The sequence below is a fragment of the Vitis riparia genome, chromosome 17 (assembly GCF_004353265.1).
Source record: "Vitis riparia cultivar Riparia Gloire de Montpellier isolate 1030 chromosome 17, EGFV_Vit.rip_1.0, whole genome shotgun sequence".
In the NCBI taxonomy this organism is placed as follows: Eukaryota; Viridiplantae; Streptophyta; class Magnoliopsida; order Vitales; family Vitaceae; genus Vitis; species Vitis riparia.
In genome coordinates, this window is record NC_048447.1 from 8,053,865 (window position 1) to 8,073,855 (window position 19,991).

Here is a 19,991-nt window from a genome sequence, read left to right on the forward strand (position 1 = left end):
TTGTCCTAACCACTCTAGCCTTTTTTGAGGAATCTTATAAATTATGCATGCTATCCAGGTACGCTCTCTATCACTTACTTTTCGGAATTCTATGAACATGCATGTTGTTGTTAACCTTATTTATGCTTGATGTGATCTTTAGGTGCTTAGATGTATGCTTGATTTTCTTGGATAAAACACATGTTGTGTGCTATATTTCTATATTAACTTTGATGTTTTATGATAGCACTTGAGAAGCAGTTCATGTACACACCCTAAATCTTCTTTATGATTATGATTTGTTTTTCTTGTTTGGCATGCTATTTTTTTTAAATCACCTAACCTACCTAGGTATCTATAATCAACCAGTTAATTGCCTTATTTCCCTCAACTTAGTTAGTAGAGACCTTTGTAGGACTTAGAAGGGTGGTACCTTTTAGAGGTACCTTCCTAATAGGTAACATGATCCCCGGACCTAGACTTGAGTTTTTCAAAGGCACGCTTGTCTAAAAAATATGGAGTCGTTTCTTTAGGGTTTTCTTTCTTGTTTTATTTTTCTTTTCAAAATAAAATAAAATAAGTGGTGACTCCGACTTTTCCAAAACTAATTTTTCACCAATAAAAATGAGTCTTGCCATTGAGTGGGGATGCACGTGAAAAATGCGGGCCCATAAATTGGTGACTTCACTAGGGATTTTGAGGATCAAGCTTGAACACTAGTTGAGGAAAATGTGGCGTTTAATTGTTCGATTAGAGTGTATCTCATTTTTTTAGGCAAGGTGATTTAGTTTACTTGCTTGATTGGTTTGCTATCTTAACATGTCTTTATACTTTTTTATCTTGCATAATCACATGAATGCTTTATTCACTTTAGGATGATTCATTTTCACATATGATAGATAAGACTTTGATTGTATGATGCCTATCTTCTTGGTATGACTGCTTGTTGCATGGCAACTCTTGCTCCTACATGATTGTATGATTACTTGTCTTTGTTTACTATCTCACTTTAGATTTTAGGTTTTTCGGATGCACTCACATCCTTCACTGTGTACTTTAGATTATACCCTGAGTGTTGAGATATGAGAGAGCTTTCACCATTAAGAAACCCCCTGGGAAAGCGAGGAAGCGCATGTGTAGAGGTAATGACCACCTTGCATGGAAGCACCCCGTCTCCTTGGAGGCGTGCAGAGGGTTGCATACTGTCGCATTGCTTCTGCTAGGGATCCTTTAACCCACCCATTTTATCTTATAGAGCCACCTCAACCTTGTAGGCTAGTTTAGACCCAATTAAGATTTCATTCCTACATGTGGGTGCATCTACGGACCTTCAGAGATGCCAAGGTCACAGTTGGGTTCGATTAACCTCTCTATAGTCTCCTTTTGGTGTGATCAGGAATGGATATCAAATTGAGTATATTTGGGCTATATTTCTACGCACTATTCAGTTCATTCTTGCAAAGTCACCTTTAAACTGCACCTTATCTAGTGTTTCCATATTTGTAGGAGGGTTTACCATGATCAATTTGGATTCGCTTTCATGGATTAGAGTTGGAGGTAGATTGACCAGAGTATCAGACCAATCAGACCAGAGATTAGATCAAAGAGATATGTACTCACAGATAGTTACCAGTGACCAGTTTGCTGTAGCCATGGCTTCGATCTAGGAGGCTATAGTTAACCTTGGTTAGATGATAGATGGGCAGCAGGCCCAATATGTTGGGATTTAGGAGGGTACCCCGTACGACCCTATAGTACCATTACCCCCTCCACCCAGTTAGTCAGCCTCGCAACCTATACCATTTACTTTGCATAATCAGACTGAGGTTTCTCCACCTTCTATCATTGCCTACCCCGATCTTAGAGAACTCACATGCTCATATGAATAGACTTGAGTAGAGGATGAGACAGATGAGGACTTCAGACAGAGCTATTACTTGGGAGGATTTTGATGGAGCACTAATGGCCAGTTTACCGGCCAAGTTTAGGATGTTTGAGATTGAGAGATACACGAGCATAGGCTGTCCTCGTATCCATTTGAGGCTTTATAGCACGGTTATGAGGGCCTATGGACTGGATGAGACCCAAATGGTTTTTCTTTTCTTCTTGAGTGGTGTAACACAGCGTTGGTTTGTTTCATTGGATGGATCAGGCCGACGGACTTGGGATGATCTGACCTAGGAGTTTTTGAGACAGTTTGCTTTTAACACTGTCATTGATGTTTCGAGGAGAGAGTTAAAGACTTTGAGACAGAGGCTAGAGGAGTCAGTCACCTCATTTATCTCCCGCTGGAGGGAGAAGATTTCAAAGATTATTGATCGTCCTTCAAATAATGAGCAGATTAGTATGATCATGAAGAGCTTGCAACCTAAGTTTGCTAGGCACTTGATGAGATTTCCTCATAGGGATTTTGGATCTTTATTATAGGCCTTATATGGTATAGAGGAGGGCATAACTAGAGGTTTATGGCTTGAGTATTCCTCTACTAACTCTAAGGGGAAGAAACCTTTAGGATGACAAATATTAGGAGATGTTGGTGTTATTAGTTCAACATGGATGAGACCTTCTAGATGCTATCAGACAGTTAGGCAGACTTCTGGATTCTATAGCCTACCATCACCTCATATGTAGTATAGACCACCTGCTCCCTCTAGACCCATGACTCCTTCTTATCTACATCCAGTCCCACAACCTGTTTTTGCTGCACATGTCATAGAGAGACCTCATGCCCTATACACTCGACCCTGATCTTCGTAGACCACTACTTTTGTGCAGAGGCCATCACATCAGTTTGCTCAGTTGGGTATGCCTTTGAGTTGAGCTTTTCGGAAGCTCATGAAGGGTGGATTATTGACTCCATTGGCATTCAAGCTAGTACCTCAGCTAGTGCCACCTCACTTCAGATTAGACCTACATTGTTCTTATCATCAGGGACCAGAGCATGACATGGATCACTACAACTCTCTAAGGCATGCTATTCAGGATTTGATAAACCAGGGTTTGGTTAACTTAGGATAACCAACTGTAACCATTAATCCTCTTCCTGCCCATTCTACACATACAGTGCCTCTACCTCTAGTAGATATCCATCACATAGACCTTATAGAGGATGACAGTATATATATGTTGAGTTGGGATGATGGATTTCCTGAGTCGATTGTTTTGTATGATAGTAGTGAGGTTGATGGGATTTCATTGGGTCCTCAGGTTTCCACACCATTAAGTTTGATTCTAGATGGGGCGTCGTTCTAGTTGACTCATTCTACACATTTGGTTATCAGACGCCAGGATACATTTGTCTAGTTCATTTTGTGGCAAGAAGATGATGATTCAGAGGTGAGAGATATACAGATTACAACTCATAATGGGAGGATAGCTCAGCCACCACCACCAGCAGTTAGACCATTTGAGGGTGCAACCCTCGTGAGGAGGTTAAGAGAGATGGTGATGAGGTTTTAAGACAGTTACAGATCGCCCAAGCTCGTATTTCTATTTGGAGTTTATTAACATCATCCAGTACTTATAGAAATGCTTTGATTCGAGCCTTGAGTCAAATCAAGGTAGAGACTGTCACCACTCTAGCGAGGTTGATTCATATGATGATGGCCAATAGGGCCACTTGCATTGTGTTTTTAGATGACAATTTGCCACCTGAGGGTTTAGACCACGTACGCCCTCTATATATCATAGTTGGTTATTCAGGCCACAAAGTTTCATCTATCATGTTGGACAATGGCTCAACCCTGAATTTATGCCCTTTAGCCACTGCTATAGCCCTTGGTTTCACACCTTTAGAATTTGGACATTCTACTCAGATATGCAGAACGTATGATAGCACTAAGAGGGAGGTCATCGATACCTTGGTGATTGATTTACTGATTAGTCCAGTCACATTTTCTACTTTGTTCCAGGTTTTAAGGATTCCTACATCCTTTAACTTGCTATTAGGTTGACCTTGGATACTTAGAGCTGAAGTTATTCCTTCTTCCATTCATCAGAAGGTGAAGTTCATTCATGATGGGTAAGTCATCACGATACAGTCTACTAGAGATATGTTTTCCTCTTCTGAGCCAGTACTTCAAATCAGTCACAGTGAAGATGACCTATTTCTAACTGGGTTTACTTTTGATGAGATACAGACTCTTGAGATTAAGGATTTTTGTAGAGATTTTGTAGCTATGTCATTTGATCAACACAATAGTACAGTGGTTCTTGATATGATGAGGGGTATGACTTTTCTACCTGGTATGAGGTTAGGACGACGTCAGTAGGGACCCAGTGAGTTTATAACTGCTAGTGACCATGATACGACATTTGGACTTGGGTTCTTTCTTACTAAGGTTGATTTCCAATACATGGCGCGACTACACATGGAAAGAGTGAAGGCCCGATTGTTTCACGCACCATTTGATTATCCTATACGACCTTATAGGATGAGTTTGGCCAACTACTTTGTCAAATGATTAGAGATTTGACCTCGTCTAAAGGAGATTGACAATGTGGTTCATACAAATAGAGAGATTGAGCTTCAGTATCTATTTCACTAGTTACAGTTGAGTGATGGGGCTCCTGACATTTCTGTTTCTATGGCGATTACTCATCCGTCTCCAGATCGAGCTAGTTTGTTGTCCCTATGCTTCCTAGAGGAGGTCACTGATGATGGAGTGATCGTTGATCCCACTGAGATGATTGATGGAGTTGTTCCCAATGATGAGTACCGCGATGAGATGGACATGATGACCATGAGTCAAATTACCAGTATTGTTCAACTTCTCGGCCTATTTCACCATTTGATACGTTTGGGGTGTCTACCACTGAGGTTGTTGAGAAGACCTAGACTATTCCTGTTCTAGAGCTTTTAGATGATGATGGTAGTTTGTTTGAGGGCACTATTAACCCAGTTGAGGGAGCGTCCGACCTTGTGGACCCACCTCTTTTCTTTGATGTTTTATCGGGATTTGTCTCCCGCTTTGATGATGTTTCTATTGCATCATTTATGGATTCAACTATTTTTTAGTATTCGTCTGTCTCTTGTGATAGTAGCTCTATATCTACACTCCATTCATCCATTCCACAGATATTTGATATAGATGATGAGCTTGCACAACCCGATTTAGATAGAGACTCTTTTGATCATGACTCTGATCCCATAGATGAGAGAGTTTCACCTGCTACAGGGGAAGTTGAGACCATTGATTTTGGCATAGAGGATAAGCCTAGAGAGTTGAAGATTGGTTCATCCCTATCCATAGATGAGAGGAATAGACTTATTTATTTACTCAGGTCATACTTGGAAGTTTTTGCATGGTCTTATGAGGACATGCTTGGTCTCGATCCCTCTATAGTCCAACACCACTTGCCTATCATGCCACATGCCAGACCGGTTAAGCAGAAATTGAGGCAATTGCACCTACGTTGAAGTCTACAGGTGAAGGAACAGATTCAGAAACAACTCAGTGTTAGATTTATATCAATGGTTAAGTATCCAGAATGGTTGGCTAACATCGTCCCTTTTCCCAAAAAGGATAACAAAGTTAGAGTTAATGTTGACTTCAGAGACCTTAATAAAGCCAACCTTAAAGATGAAGTTTCTCTCCCACATATTGATTTGTTGGTCGATAGCACCGCAGACCATTCAATGTTGTATTTCATGGATGGTTTTTCAAGGTATAATCATATTTTGATGGCTTTAGAGGATATGGAAAAGACAACCTTTATTACTGAGTGGGGTACATAGTGTTACAGGGTTATACCATTCCGGTTGAAGAATGCAGGAGCCACTTATCAGAGGACCACTACTACTTTATTTCATGACATGATGCATAAGGATGTTAAAGTTTATATGGATGATATGATTGTGAAATCCCAAGGTAGACTAGATCACCTAGCAGCTCTAGAGAGATTCTTTGAGAGGATTCAAAAATTCAGATTGAGGCTAAATCCCAAGAAGTGCACTTTCGGAGTGACTTCTAGGAAATTGTTGAGGCATATGGTTAGTGAGTGGGGCATAGAGGTCGACCTAGATAAGATCAAAGCTATAGTTGACATGCTTGTGCCGAGGACTGAGAAAGAGATCAGAGGTTTTCTAGGCAGGTTACAGTACATCAGTCAATTGATAGCTAGATTGACAGACATATGTGAGCCCATCTTTCGTCTATTGAGGAAAAACCAGCCAATAGTTTAGAATGATGATTGCCAACTTGCATTTGAGAAGATTAAGGAGTATTTGCTTTCTTTTTTTGTCTTAGTGCCTCCCATGCCATTACATCCACTTCTTCTATATTTGTCAGTTTCAGATATGGCCTTGGAATGTATGTTAGCTCAACTTGATAACTCAAGGAATGAGCGAGCTATTTACTATCTGAGTAAGAGGATGCTAGAGTATGAGATGAGATATGTTGTGATTGAGTGTCTTTGCTTAGCTCTAGTTTAGGTTACCAGGAGATTGAGGCATTACATGACAGAGTATTTAGTGCACTTGATATCCCACTTAGATCCTTTGAGATACTTATTTAACAGACCTGTATTGACTGGTTGATGAGATGGCTCATATTTTTGACAAAGTTCAATATTCAGTATGTTTCTTAGAAGTCCATTAAGGGAAGTATTGTCGCCGATCACTTAGCCTCACTACCGACATCTGAGGATAGACCAGTTGATGATGATTTTCCAGATGAGGAGTTTGTTGTCATGACTAACTTATCAGGATGCTGCATGTACTTCGATGGTGCAACCAATCAGTTAGGGTATGGGATAGGTGTTCTGTTGGTATCATCTCAGGGTGATCATATTCCTAGGTCCATTCATTTGGTATTCTCTGGTCAACATCCTACCACGAATAATACAATTGAGTATAAAGCTTGTATCCTTGGTTTAGAGATTGCATTAGAGCTTGACATTAGACAGATAGAGGTATTTGGTGACTTCAATTTGGTACTCAAATAGATTCAAGGAGATTGGAAGACTAGGGATGTAAAACTTAGGTCTTATCAGTCTTATTTGGGAGTTACTGGTTGGAAGATTTGATGACTTGAGATATGTTCATCTGCCTAAAGCGTAGAACCGGTTTACTAACGCCTTAGCTACTCTGTGGTTGTACGTCCATTGCTGATTGAGTCAAGGTCTGCGCCTGCCTATTGTTGTCTGATTGGAGAAACAGAGGTCTAGGATGATCTACCTTGGTATCATGACATTTATCAGTTTCTCAAATCTGGCACATACCCTGAGGTAGCCACAATTAAGGATCGGAGAGCATTAAGGCAATTAGCCACTAGATTTGTGATTTGTAGAGATACCTTATATAGGCGTTCAACAGATGGTATGCTCCTATTGTGTTTAGATCGAGATTCCGCAGACCATATGATGAGAAAGGTTCACGTAGGAGTTTATGGTCACACATGGGAGGACACATGCTAACCTGTAAGATTATGAGGACAAGTTATTTCTGGTTGACTATGGAGACAGATTGTTGTCAGTTTGTTCATAAATGCCCATAGTTTCAAATTCATGGTGATTTCATTCATGCATCACCATTAGAATTACATGTTTTGACCTCACCATGGCCATTTTCACTGTGGGGTATTGATATTATTGGGAAGATTTCACCAAAATATTCCAGTGGCCATGAGTTCATCCTAGTCGCCATAGATTATTTCACCAAATGGGTGGAGGTTGCATCATATGCGAGGTTGACATCTACTAGAGTTGTCAGTTTCATCAGGTCACACATCATTTGCCGCTACAAGGTTCCTTATGAGTTGATTTCAAATAGAGGCGTGCACTTCTGAGCTGAGGTAGATACTTTGTTACAGAGGTATAACATCCATCATCACATATCATCTGCATACAAGCCACAAACTAATGAGGCAGTAGAGACAACAAATAAGAACATGAAGGGAATTTTGAGGAAGATGGTTGAGACTTCTCGAAATTGGTTAGAGAAACTCTTTTTTGCATTGTGGGCATATCATACCTCTTTTTGAATCTTTATAGAAGTTACACCTTACTTTCTAGTGTATGGTATGGAGGTTGTTTTGCTAGTCGAGACAGAGATAGGTTCATTAAGAGTAGCCCTTGAGCAGTAGATTTCTGAGATAGAGTGGACCCAGGCTCGATTTGATCAGCTTAAACTTTTAGATGAGAGGAGATTGAGAGTAGTGAATCTTGTTTAGGACTATCAGAGAAAGATGACTCGTGCATTCAGGAAACGGGTTAAGCCTAGACCATTACAGAAAATGGATTTGGTTTTTAGGATTTTCAGAGGTTTGGTTAGAGACCCTAGAGGAAAGTTCAGACCTAGTTGGAGTGAGCCTTATGTTATTTGAGAGTTGACTCCAGAAGGGGCTGCATGGTTGACTGACTTAGATGGAAACCAATTTTCAGAGCCTAATAATGTAAATCAGTTGAAAAAGTATTACATTTAAGATTATGGTCGCAGGATGGGTGGTCATCATTTCGGTTAGCCTTACACCTTATCATCTTTATTGATATATTAGACCATTGCTAGCCCATTGAGCCTCATATGGTATGCTATAACATTTTTTTTTCCATAGCCTTGCTTATCATTTCTACACCCGGGTTGGGGCCCTTTGATGTATAGTTACGCTGTGCTAGGAAAGTCTCATGAGCTTTGGACTTATAGGCTTATCTTCCTCATCCTTGCTATTATCACCTTACCACCATGTCTGTTACATTTCATTATTTTCACATTTTCATCTCAATCCTAGTTCTTATCATTGGTTGCTACATTTCATATTTCCTTCACTTGGAATGATGATTCTTCACATATTGATGCATAAATGGTAGTCATATCACTCTCTTCATTCCATCTTTTGGCATTGATTAAGAGATTTTAGCTTGAGAGGTTGTCTTATGGGATGGGGTTTCATACGTTCGTTAGTAATCTGAGAGAGTTTATTCATTCCTTGTAGTTTCTCATTGGAGTATGATTTATTGATGACCAAGGTATGCACATTAAAAAAAAAAACGCAGTGATATGTTTGTACTTGATATCCTATTCCATTGAGCATTTGAGGGTTTATTGGGTTTATTATTGAGGATTTGTGCGAGTTTTCCATGAGGGATTTTTTTGCTCGTTAAGTTATTTTCGTTATACAGTGGAAGGATGAGAGTTTTTCATGAGATTTTTTTAGTTTTGTAAGATCTTTTGTTTCTTGGATCAGAGTTGTTGTACTTTATAGGTATGAGAGTTGAGTAACCTTTCACTAAGGTCTCTGAATCAGTGTCTGCCCTACTACTCCATCATGGGTGATATGATTTACCTTTGTTGTATTGATATGCGTTGCTCATCATTCCTTTTTACCTTCTCACTACCTTCTTTTGATTTCCCATCATTTTTTTTACTATTATTCCATTTTTCGTTCCATTCCAACACCTATACACCTTCCCAATTTGACACATTTCTTCATATCATTTACATTATTTGTTGATGGCTTGACCACTTCTCATTCTTTCTCATTTCACTATCGACATCTTCATCAACTCCTTTTACGTGCACATGCTCATGAGATTCTCTTACGCGTTGTACACTATGGGTTTGATCATTGGGTATTTGAGCTTAATTTTCTTTCATTTCTTTACATTTTCATCCTAGCCTACGTTATGTCCTGTCTCTTAAGACCACTCCGAGGCCATGAGATTAGACGTCATCTTTGACAGTCTTCACTCGAACATGCTTTTGTAGATTGGTTGAAGAATAGTCGTTACTATGTTTTCTCTTATGGAAGATACTTTTGGAAGCATTTGGTCTCTCTCTTGCTTGGCATATTGATGTTTGATGGATTTTTGAGTTTGCAGACAATTCATTAATGATGTTGGACTCATCCTTTTGATTGTGCATCAAATATCCACACAGGGGCATATTTCCATCTTTCTTCGAGGTTCCTAGTTGTTGTTGGATGATATCCATATTGGGGCATATTCCCCTCTCCTTGATGAGATTGTGTTTGGGCAACGGTACATAGATGGATGATCATTGTTGTTTGTTTACCTCATGACTTCGACATCATATATTATACTGGGGCATATTCCCCTATCCTTGATGAGATTGTGTTTGGGCAGCGATACATAGATGGATGATCATTGTTGGTTGTTTACCTCATGACTTCAACATTAGATATTATACTAGGGCATATTCCCCTCTCCTTGATAAGATTGTGTTTAGGCAGCGGTACATAGATGGATGATCATTGTTGTTTGTTTACCTCATGACTTTAACATTAGATATTATACTGGGGCTTATTCTCATCTCCTTGATGAGATTGTGTTTAGGTAGCGGTACATAGATGGATGATCATTGTTGTTTGTTTACCTCATGACTTCAACATCAAATATTATACTGGGGCATATTTCCCCATTTTCTTTGAGTATCCTTAGGATTGAGACAACAACCAACTTGGTTTTGGATTGAGTACTAATCTAGGACTTTCGATGATTGACGATATTAGGACCTCCATACATGGTTTTGTTGAAATAGAGATGGATCACATCAGGTTTCACCCAAGGAACATGAGTGGATCATTTAGCCAGGTGCTCATGAGATAGATTGTTTTCATCATTGTTATCTTGTGGATTGGATTATCTAGATGAGTAGTATTTTGTATGCTTTGAGATTTGCTTTTAGATGAGCCATGATATACACACTCTGAGATTTACCTTTTGAGATTTGTCGCAGAGCAGCTTTTGAGACATAGAGAGTTCATTCAGTTCAGATTTTTCAGAGGTTTGTCATGATGCATTGGTTTTTGACCCATTGATTTTAGCGAATGATTGATTTACTGGTTGTTTTAGCAGTGAAAGCATCTTGGATATTGGAACATATTTCCATTTTTAAGTTCAGTAGTATGACCCTTGGCATTTTGAGTATACGGCTTTGAGCCCATTCACTTCCTATCCACTTTCGAGTTGGTCTTCTTTATCTATTCCTTTTGGACCCTGAGTCTTATAGCCTTCAAAATCCATTCCTTCTAGACCTTGAGTCTTTAGCCTTCAACAAGCAATTCCTTCTAGAGCCTAAGTCTTATAGCCTTCAGCTATCCATTCTTTCTAGACCCTAAGTCTTGTAGCCCTGAGTTATCCCTCATTTCTTAGGCCCTGAGCCTCGTAGCCCTAAGCTATCAATTCCTTCTAGACCATGAGCTATCATTTCCTTAAGATCAGGAGTCTTTCCAATTCTGAGCTGAGCCTTCATCATTTGGTCACCCATGAGTGGTTTGGCCTGGAGTTTGCATATCGCATTTTCCTTCTAGTCAATCAATCATAGAGCCTGGAGATCATAGCCATGAGTTGTTCACATAGCCTTGAGCTATTCATCGTAACCTTGAGTTACTCATTGCATCATGACCCAGAGTCATTCATGGCATCCCAAGCCCTGAGCTCACGACTCAGAGTTGTTCGTATCCTTCACATCCTTGAGATGTTTCATTTTCATCATTCTAGCCACCTGTGAGTAGCCTCGACCCGACATCATGAGCTGGAAAGCATCCTAATCGGCTATCCATTTAGAGCTCTGAGCTCACGACCCTGAGTCGTTCTTCTTATTTATGACTTAGAGTCATCCACAGCATTTGAAGCCCTTAGCTTCTGACCTAGAGTCATCCATATCATTTAAAGCCCTGAGCTTTCGACCCAGAGTCATTCTTAGCATATAAGACCCAAAGTTCTTAACCTAGAGTCATTTATCCCATTCATGACCTTGAGTCATTCCTTTCATCATTTTCCATCTCTGTGCTACTCATCATACACTTTTCTCCTTTCATTGTCATCCATCCACATAGAGTCGTTCCATACATGCCATTGCGACCCCATTTTTCGACCTTACCTCTTCATGTGCCAAGACAAAATCTCTAGTCTCTTCCTTTTAATTCTTCTGTACAGTTCACTTCGTTCCACTCATTATTTGTATTTCAACACACATTCTTTACACTCATGATCTCTACCAAAGAGGGGCATATTTGTAGACCCTTTATTTTGTCCCTTTAGCACATGTCTTTAAGTTCACTTCCAATGCTCCACAATAGTTTTTTTGATGGCTCATTACTACTTATGTAACTTATTTTTTTTTAGCCACTTTGGAGACTTTGGTTGAGGGGTTTATCCGGCTCCACATTATGACCTTGGTTGCCTTTCAAGTTTAGATTAGGCTTCACTTAGGTGTACTTTACGTTAGACTTAGTTAGGCCCACCTAGTCTCACCCTAGGCTCGTATAGGTATACCCGACCTATTAGGCACCACCTTAGGCCCATTTAGATACCTTAGGCTCATCTAGGTTCACTTAGGCACTAGACATTCTTAGTGTGACTTGTATGGTTGCATGACTCATTTATCTCATTTATTTATTTTTATTTATTATTATTATTATTATCAATCACCTTTATTTATTCATTTATTATATTTTTATTTATTTATTTATTTTAATTTATTTTTATTGTTATCAATCACTTTTATTTATTTAGTTATTTTATTATTTTTTATGTATTTGTTAATTATCTTGTTATCTGTTCATTTATTATTATTATTATTATCTTATCATTCTCCGATTTATTTATTTATTTATTTTTATTCATTTATTTAATTTAATAATTTGAAGTTTTTATAGAAAAATCTACCAATGGAGAAGCTTTTGGAAAAGGTAGGACTCTTTAGGTGATATGCATGGATTGGTTTTTTGACATTTAAAAGAGATTTTTCTGGTGGATGAGATAGGGAATTCGGAGATAGTAAGACTCCTGAGGTGGAATGATTGCCAATTGTTATAAAAAGCACAGACATATGGGTTTTGGAGGAGGTGAAGAAATAGAAAAAGAGAGGTTTTCAAAAAGAAATATTTTTTTCAACACACATTGAAAAGAGAGAGAGAATTCATCTGGGTCATCAGATTTGGTCAAAGAGAAGAGGAGTTCGTTAGTCTTTAGGGAAACAGAAAAGGACTTTCAAGTATGATCCTCATGGCTGCCTGTACATTTCTTTTCAACCTTTCGGATTTGTGTATTAATGCTAAAGATCATTTTTTTTATTCTTGTTATGGTTTGGGTATGAATTACTTGTGGCATGGTCTTCGAACTCTCTCCCTTCCACACCATTTCCTTTCATTCTTTACTGTGTTTAGATGTCGTTTGTTGGGTTACTGGTGAGTTTGAAGGTTGATTATCCATCTTTTCCTTGTTTGATTTAGTATGAGGATGATCTGATTTCATTTTTACTACACTACGCCTTGGAAATCATACTTTTGTTTAGATTTTTTTTCTTTTATTTCCCTTTACCATTCCTTTAAGCACATGGATTACTTGTGAAATGACATTTGATCTGAAAAGTTTTTTCTTTTGTTTGTTGGTTTGTTTTTTTGTTAATTATAACCTTGATATTCTCCTTGTTTTCTAGAGGTTTTTTTTTTTTTTTTTATGTTCTATTTACTCTCCATCCTTGGGTTTCTGCTTTACATCAAAGAAAGAAGCCTACCGAAACACATTTGTTTGTTAGAAGAGATTGGCCATCTTTACATAATGGATAGAGATCACAAAAAACGGTAATAGCATCATCACCATCTCTTTGTTTTGATACATTTTCTCTCATGGTCTGGGTCCCTTGATTTTGACTTCCACCTTTTGATTTTGGGAACTTGGATGAGGAACCTAGCGGGTAAGTGCCAAGCTCTTCGGATAATGCTAAACCAAACCCAAGGATAGCTGCAAGTTGCTTAGATGTAAATTCATCAGGAAGCTGAGAAGAAAGTTGGCCATGAGACTGTTTTTTGGGAATTTACTTTCGTAATTCTGTGATAATGCAATCTGTTTTGATATAGGTCACATCCTCGTTTATGGGAGGTTATCCTGCTGCAATTTCATTGACCTTATCATGCTTGAGTGTCATTCTATCCTCATGTGGATGTTTTTTTTTTTTTTTTTAAATCTCCCAATCTCTGTTCTTCATTGGCTTTACCCTTTGTTGCAAACACTTGGTTGGTAGTTGAGTTATTTGTTGAACCTGTTTTTCTTGATGAATGGACTGGTCAACATTTGGGGTTATCTCGTTCTTCCGTCATACCCATTACATGCATCTTCCTAGAGAACGTATAACCTGAGCTTGGGAAATCCTGGAGATAATGGCTAATCACATCCAGATGTGGGGTATATTGGTAATGTTTATCAGAATGGTTTGGGTACATTGTGTCTTAGCCTCGGGTTCATCCATAAGGTACCGACCTCCAATCATAGAATTCTTATTGGGTGACACATGAGTGCTAGACTCTCATTTTTTCATGGCCATGCATGGCCATCTTTCTTCATTCTCCCATCGCAGTCACTAACCTCAACTTCACAACCATGGTCTCTAAGTGATACTATTATTGGAAAAAGAACAGGAACGTCACCCCAATTCCAATCTAAAACCAAAGATTCCATCATGCATAGCATGCCCACATTGAGAAGTTTGAGAAGCCTAAGCTATTCGTGTGGACTGTCGGTGATCAAAAAATAATTGTGAACTCATTGATGTGGTGTTCATGCATGTCGCGAAATGAACAAAAAAATGGTGCATTTATGCAAGTCATTAACACTTTTAGATGCCTCTAAGGAAATTAAATTGATGGGACTGTACCCCATAACATTAATAGTTTGATGTATTTTGTTGCTTTGAGCTCTTTGTGAAAGTCTATGCATAAAAGGGTCAACGGTTTGCATATGGACAGACATGCTATCGTTTTTCATGCAATCAGCAATGCTACAGGGGACAACGTGCACTTGGAATTCAATTTTAGCACACAACTCAAAAAGTTACAGCTCTATTGCCGCTATGAATGGACTCCACTAACAGTTGCATCAAGGATTGAAAATGGGGTGGTTTGCGTCCTCTTTGAAGCCACGTTACAGCATGCAACATGCGTAATATAGAATCAGCCAGCCTCTACTAACGATCTTACCTACACGCACCATTCACTCATTCTCAAGGGCAATCACAACATCCTCCTCTTTCTTTGTTTTTTAAACGATTCTAGTTTCCTTCAAATTTCATCCTTAAAGAGTTTCTAGATTCATCAAAAATTCAGATTTCAAGAAACCTCTTGCTGTCATTTTTCCTCATGGCATGCATTCTCACTATTTTATTTGATTTTCAACTATTTTCTTGTCTTTTTTTTTTTTCAAAATCATGAACAAACTTCATAGTGCCAAATAATGGAATTCATTGAAGTAACTCATGCAAAAGTAATTTGGGACTTGATGGAACCCCTACATAAGAAATTTTTTTAAAACCCTTCCTTGCTGCCAGTTTTCATTCAACCACTGACCTTCTAGATTTAAAATTCATTTTAGCAACTTTGGAATATTTTTAAAAAATTTCCAAAACTTGTATGATTTTCCTCACTTCTTGAACTTAAATTTAAAATTTCGTTTGAGTTAGAAAGAAATTATGGAATAGAAGATATAAACGATTCTTTAGGGGGGCTTTGTTTTCAACCAATTCTAGACACCTGAAATCTTCCTATAAATTTAAAATAAAATAACAAATGACATTTTAAATTTAACTCGATATTTTTCTTTAATTCTAGACTTCTTAAAATTGATCTTAGACATATAAAATGTTAAAAAATATGCATTTTGAGGGACATATGATTTTTCAAAGTCGTACCTACTGTACATAATGGTATCTGGACATTGGATTAGTTGGAGTGTTTTAAAAATATTTTGAGTACTCCTCGACCCTGGATTTATTTTTTTCCTGTGATATAGACTATTTGAATGATGTGTGAGATTTTTTTTTTAATGATTTTATGTGATCTTTTATTATTTTTAAAAAATTTGTTTATGCATAACATTATTTTTTTTTGCCTAATCTGGACCTTCTGGAACTTTTGGGTGTCTTTGCTGCACTTTTCCATTTGAATGAGTGTTTGAATTTTGGTATCTTGTTCTAGATGTAAAGGAGTTGTTTCCTGAATTTTTTTTTGTAGTTAAATTCCACTCCAAGATATTTTTCAGAAATTGTTTTTTGATGCTTCATTTTCTAACTGCATGCTGATGGAATTATACTTTACTTGAAATTGTTATTATTTTTGGAGTCATTTGATTTATCTTGGCTTAATTTTAGCTTTGGTACTATATATTAGACATAATAAAGATGTTATATAATATATATTTGTCCTAACCACCCTAGCATTTTTTGAGAAATCTTATAAATTATGCATGTTATCCGGGTACGTTCTCTATCACTTACTTTTCGGAATTCTATGAACATGCATGTTGTTGTGAGCCTTATTTATGCTTGATGTGATTCTTAGGTGCTTAGATGTATGCTTGATTTGCTTAGATAAAACACATGTTGTGTGCTATATTTCTATACTAACTTTGATGTTTTATGATAGTATTTGAGAAGTAGTTCAGGTACACACCCTAAATCTTCTATATGATTATGATTGGTTTTTCTTGTTTGGCATGCTATTTTTTTGAAATCACCTAGTCTACCTAGACATCTATAATCAACCAATTAATTGCCTCATTTCCCTTATCTTAGTCAGTAGAGACTTTCGTAGGGCTTAGAAGGGACCTTTTAGAGGTACATTCCCAATAGGTAACTTGATCCCCGGACTTAGACTCAGGTTTTTCAAGACACGCTTTTCTAAAAACTATGGAGTCACTTCTTTAGGATTTTCTTTCTTATTTTATTTTCCATTTCAAAATAAAATAAAATAAGTGGCGACTCCGAATTTTCCAAAACTAATTTTTCACCAATAAAAATGAGTCTTGCCATTGAGTGGTGATGCAAGTTAAAAATACGGGTCCACACTTTCCTATGTATATAAATTTATGTACTTTTTGATAATTTTAATTTAAAAGATGTAAATTTAATGTCCATTTAGCTATGTATTGAATAGTATGAACCTTTGATTTCTATATATTATTAACATAGTATGGTTGTATGTTCTTATGAAAAAAATGAAAATTTCAAAATTTGATTACAATTTGGTCATTCAGGACTAGAATAAATTTTCTTAAATTCAATGTTGCTAAGACTCTTGGATTGATATTTAGGGAGGCCATTCATATAAATTTGATATATTAAAGTGGTTTGCAAATAACCATTTGGATACCAACTTAGGGAAAGTTGTGGTAATGCGTATTTTCTTATGTTGGATTTGGAAGTTCAAGCACATTTATGGTAAGATAGTTCATTAGGCATATTCAAAATCTAATACTTCTTCAATCTATTTATTGTAAGTAAAATTTGCAGTAGTAGGATCAAGTATTGGTGTTACTTTTGCATATGGTATTATCTCTTTAAAAGCCAAATGAAGTTATTGCAAAGGTAATTATTTTTATATTCAATCTTGAAGCATGACTTTAACACTTGTTCAAATTATAAAATATGGGCAATTGATTTGGTCAAGGATGATCAAATCATTTTGAATTTAAGTTTACACATAAATATTTACTATGAAAAGAAAAAGTGAATAGAGCTTAGCTGTTTAAGGATTTTGTTTTCAAAATGATTTAGTAAATGAACTTGGTTGAAATTTTGAATGAAATATTTTTTGAAATCCAAGAAAGTATAGGGAAAAAAATTTGAAACCATTTACCAACAAAAGTTGCAATAGAAAATTTATCAAATGGTTCATGCATATACATATATATATATATATATATATATATATATAAAAGAAATATAAAATGAAGAAATAAGGAGAAAAAGGAAGTCTTGCAAAGTTTAAAACTAAGAAACCATTCACAGGAGCAACCATTGATGTTATTGTATGGTCTTTGTACTTTATTTCAGTAAATTAATGATAGTCCTTATGGAAAATTTTCTTGAATATAGGAATGAGTTTATAAACATTGTTCTTGATGTTGGATTTGGTCTTGATTACCATCCTATTGTATTGTTGCCAACCACGGTGTATTCACTTTCACACCAATATTTATATTAAAGTGTGGTTCATTATAAGTTAGTTCACAACAGTATCTAGAATTTCTCTTGAATGTGCTAAGTTTCAAATTTATTTACTAGAGACAAGAGGGAAATATGACTCTCTCAAAATAGTAAATAAAACACCAAGATGCTATTTAATCTTCATTGGTTTTATTCTACATTAACACTTAACAGTATCAATACATGTTAATGCAATGAAAAGGTTGTAAGGGTGTTGCTATTATCTTAGATTAACACCTCATTTGACAAGGAATAAGAGAAGAGAAATGAGGAGATTTCAAAATTTTCTTAATTTTAGTTCCTTGGTTTTGTAAGTGAGGAGAAATTTTGCTTCTTAACCTAAGAAAGTTTTTTTGGGGTTTTTCATTTTGGTAGGAAAATTTTAAAGAGATGTTAAGTACAATATTCAGTAGATGGTACAAGCATTTTACAAATGACCTCTTATCTTCTCTTTTCATTATTTTCTTTTCATTTCTCTACTAAAGTAGGTAATTTGATTTTCATTAGTAATGGTTGAGCTATTAATTAAAGACATTTGCTGAGGGATTTTTCTAAACCATTTTGGGTATGAGTATGGCCAATATGATGCTCAATTTTAATCACAACTGACACAAAATAGTTGATAAATGTTTGAGAAGTAAGTTGACCAACATTATCAAGACATATTGTCTTTGATTGGATAATCTAGAAATTGTGTTTGTATTTTGATTATTTGTGCAGAGAGCCTAGAAAGACAATATTATGTGTAGAAATGAGACAATATGTGATCACCTAGTAGAAACATCTATTAAAATTATAAAATAACAAAATGGTCCACATGGTGGATGGATAGACTTACATATGTCTTCATGTATTCCTTTTAAAAAGACAAGTGTCTCATATATGACTTTAGTAAAAGATAGTTTAACTATGAATTTACCTTAGAAGCAAGTAGCATATGAGTATTCATTAGGCGAAAAAAATCTTCTAGTCCTTTAATGGATGCCAATGTGAGTGTTCTATTATGTGATGCATCATTGAAAACCTCGAGTGACCTAGCTTGTCATGCCAAAGAATAAAAATTTTTAGGTTGTTAAACTTCAAGTTCATGATAATATATGACTCAATAGACTTTATAGTTATATGATACAACTCGAGGGAAAAAACTGAGAGTTTTTTCCATTATAAGCTTTTGGCTAGAATAATCGAAGTAATGTAAAGATATTCTACATTACCTTCATTCATATTCTAGATTTGCTAGGATATAAAATATTATTTATATAGATCTAATTGCAATTGGTATCATAATGTTTGCTATTCTAGAGCCTTCAGTCAAGTTTGTTGTACCATATATGGTATTTATATTAACTTTTGTTAATGTCAAATTGAAGACATATTTTATCTTGAAGAATTGTGTGCATGGTTACATAATTTGTGAGACATACATCATTCTCATCCATTTTGAGACACAATAACACATAGATTTTAGATATAATTAATATTTTAAAAAATATAAGGAATAAATTAAGTAACAATAAAATAAAGGGTTTATTACACGTTACCCCCTTAACCTATAACGTGTTTTGTATATTGCCCCATTGAATTTAAAATCGAGCAATGTACCTTCCATGCTTTATAATTACATGCAATATGCATTTTTAGAGGGACAGTGTTACCTTAATTAGACGAAAGACATATGTGCTTTCCATGTGACTTATTTAAATGAGAGTAAAAGAGTTATTTCATTTTAAAACCTCAAAACCCTAACTCAACCCTTCTTCTTCTTCCTTCCTTTGTTTTCTTTCACCATATTTTCTCAGCAACTAAACAAGCTTGATCAAACACATTTGCAATGTCTTAAAAAATAGACAGATTAAAAAAAAAAAAAAAACATAACTAAACTATACATTGATCAATTCTAACACAACTTTAATCCAAAATATGTTTTACCTAATAGTTAAAACATCAAATTGAAACACCATCACAATCCAAAACAACCAAACTCAAATCGTTAAACAAAAAATGATCAAAAAACAATATTAAAATCCAAAAAGAAAATCAATTCAAAATTGAAATGACAAGTTTGCCAAATCGG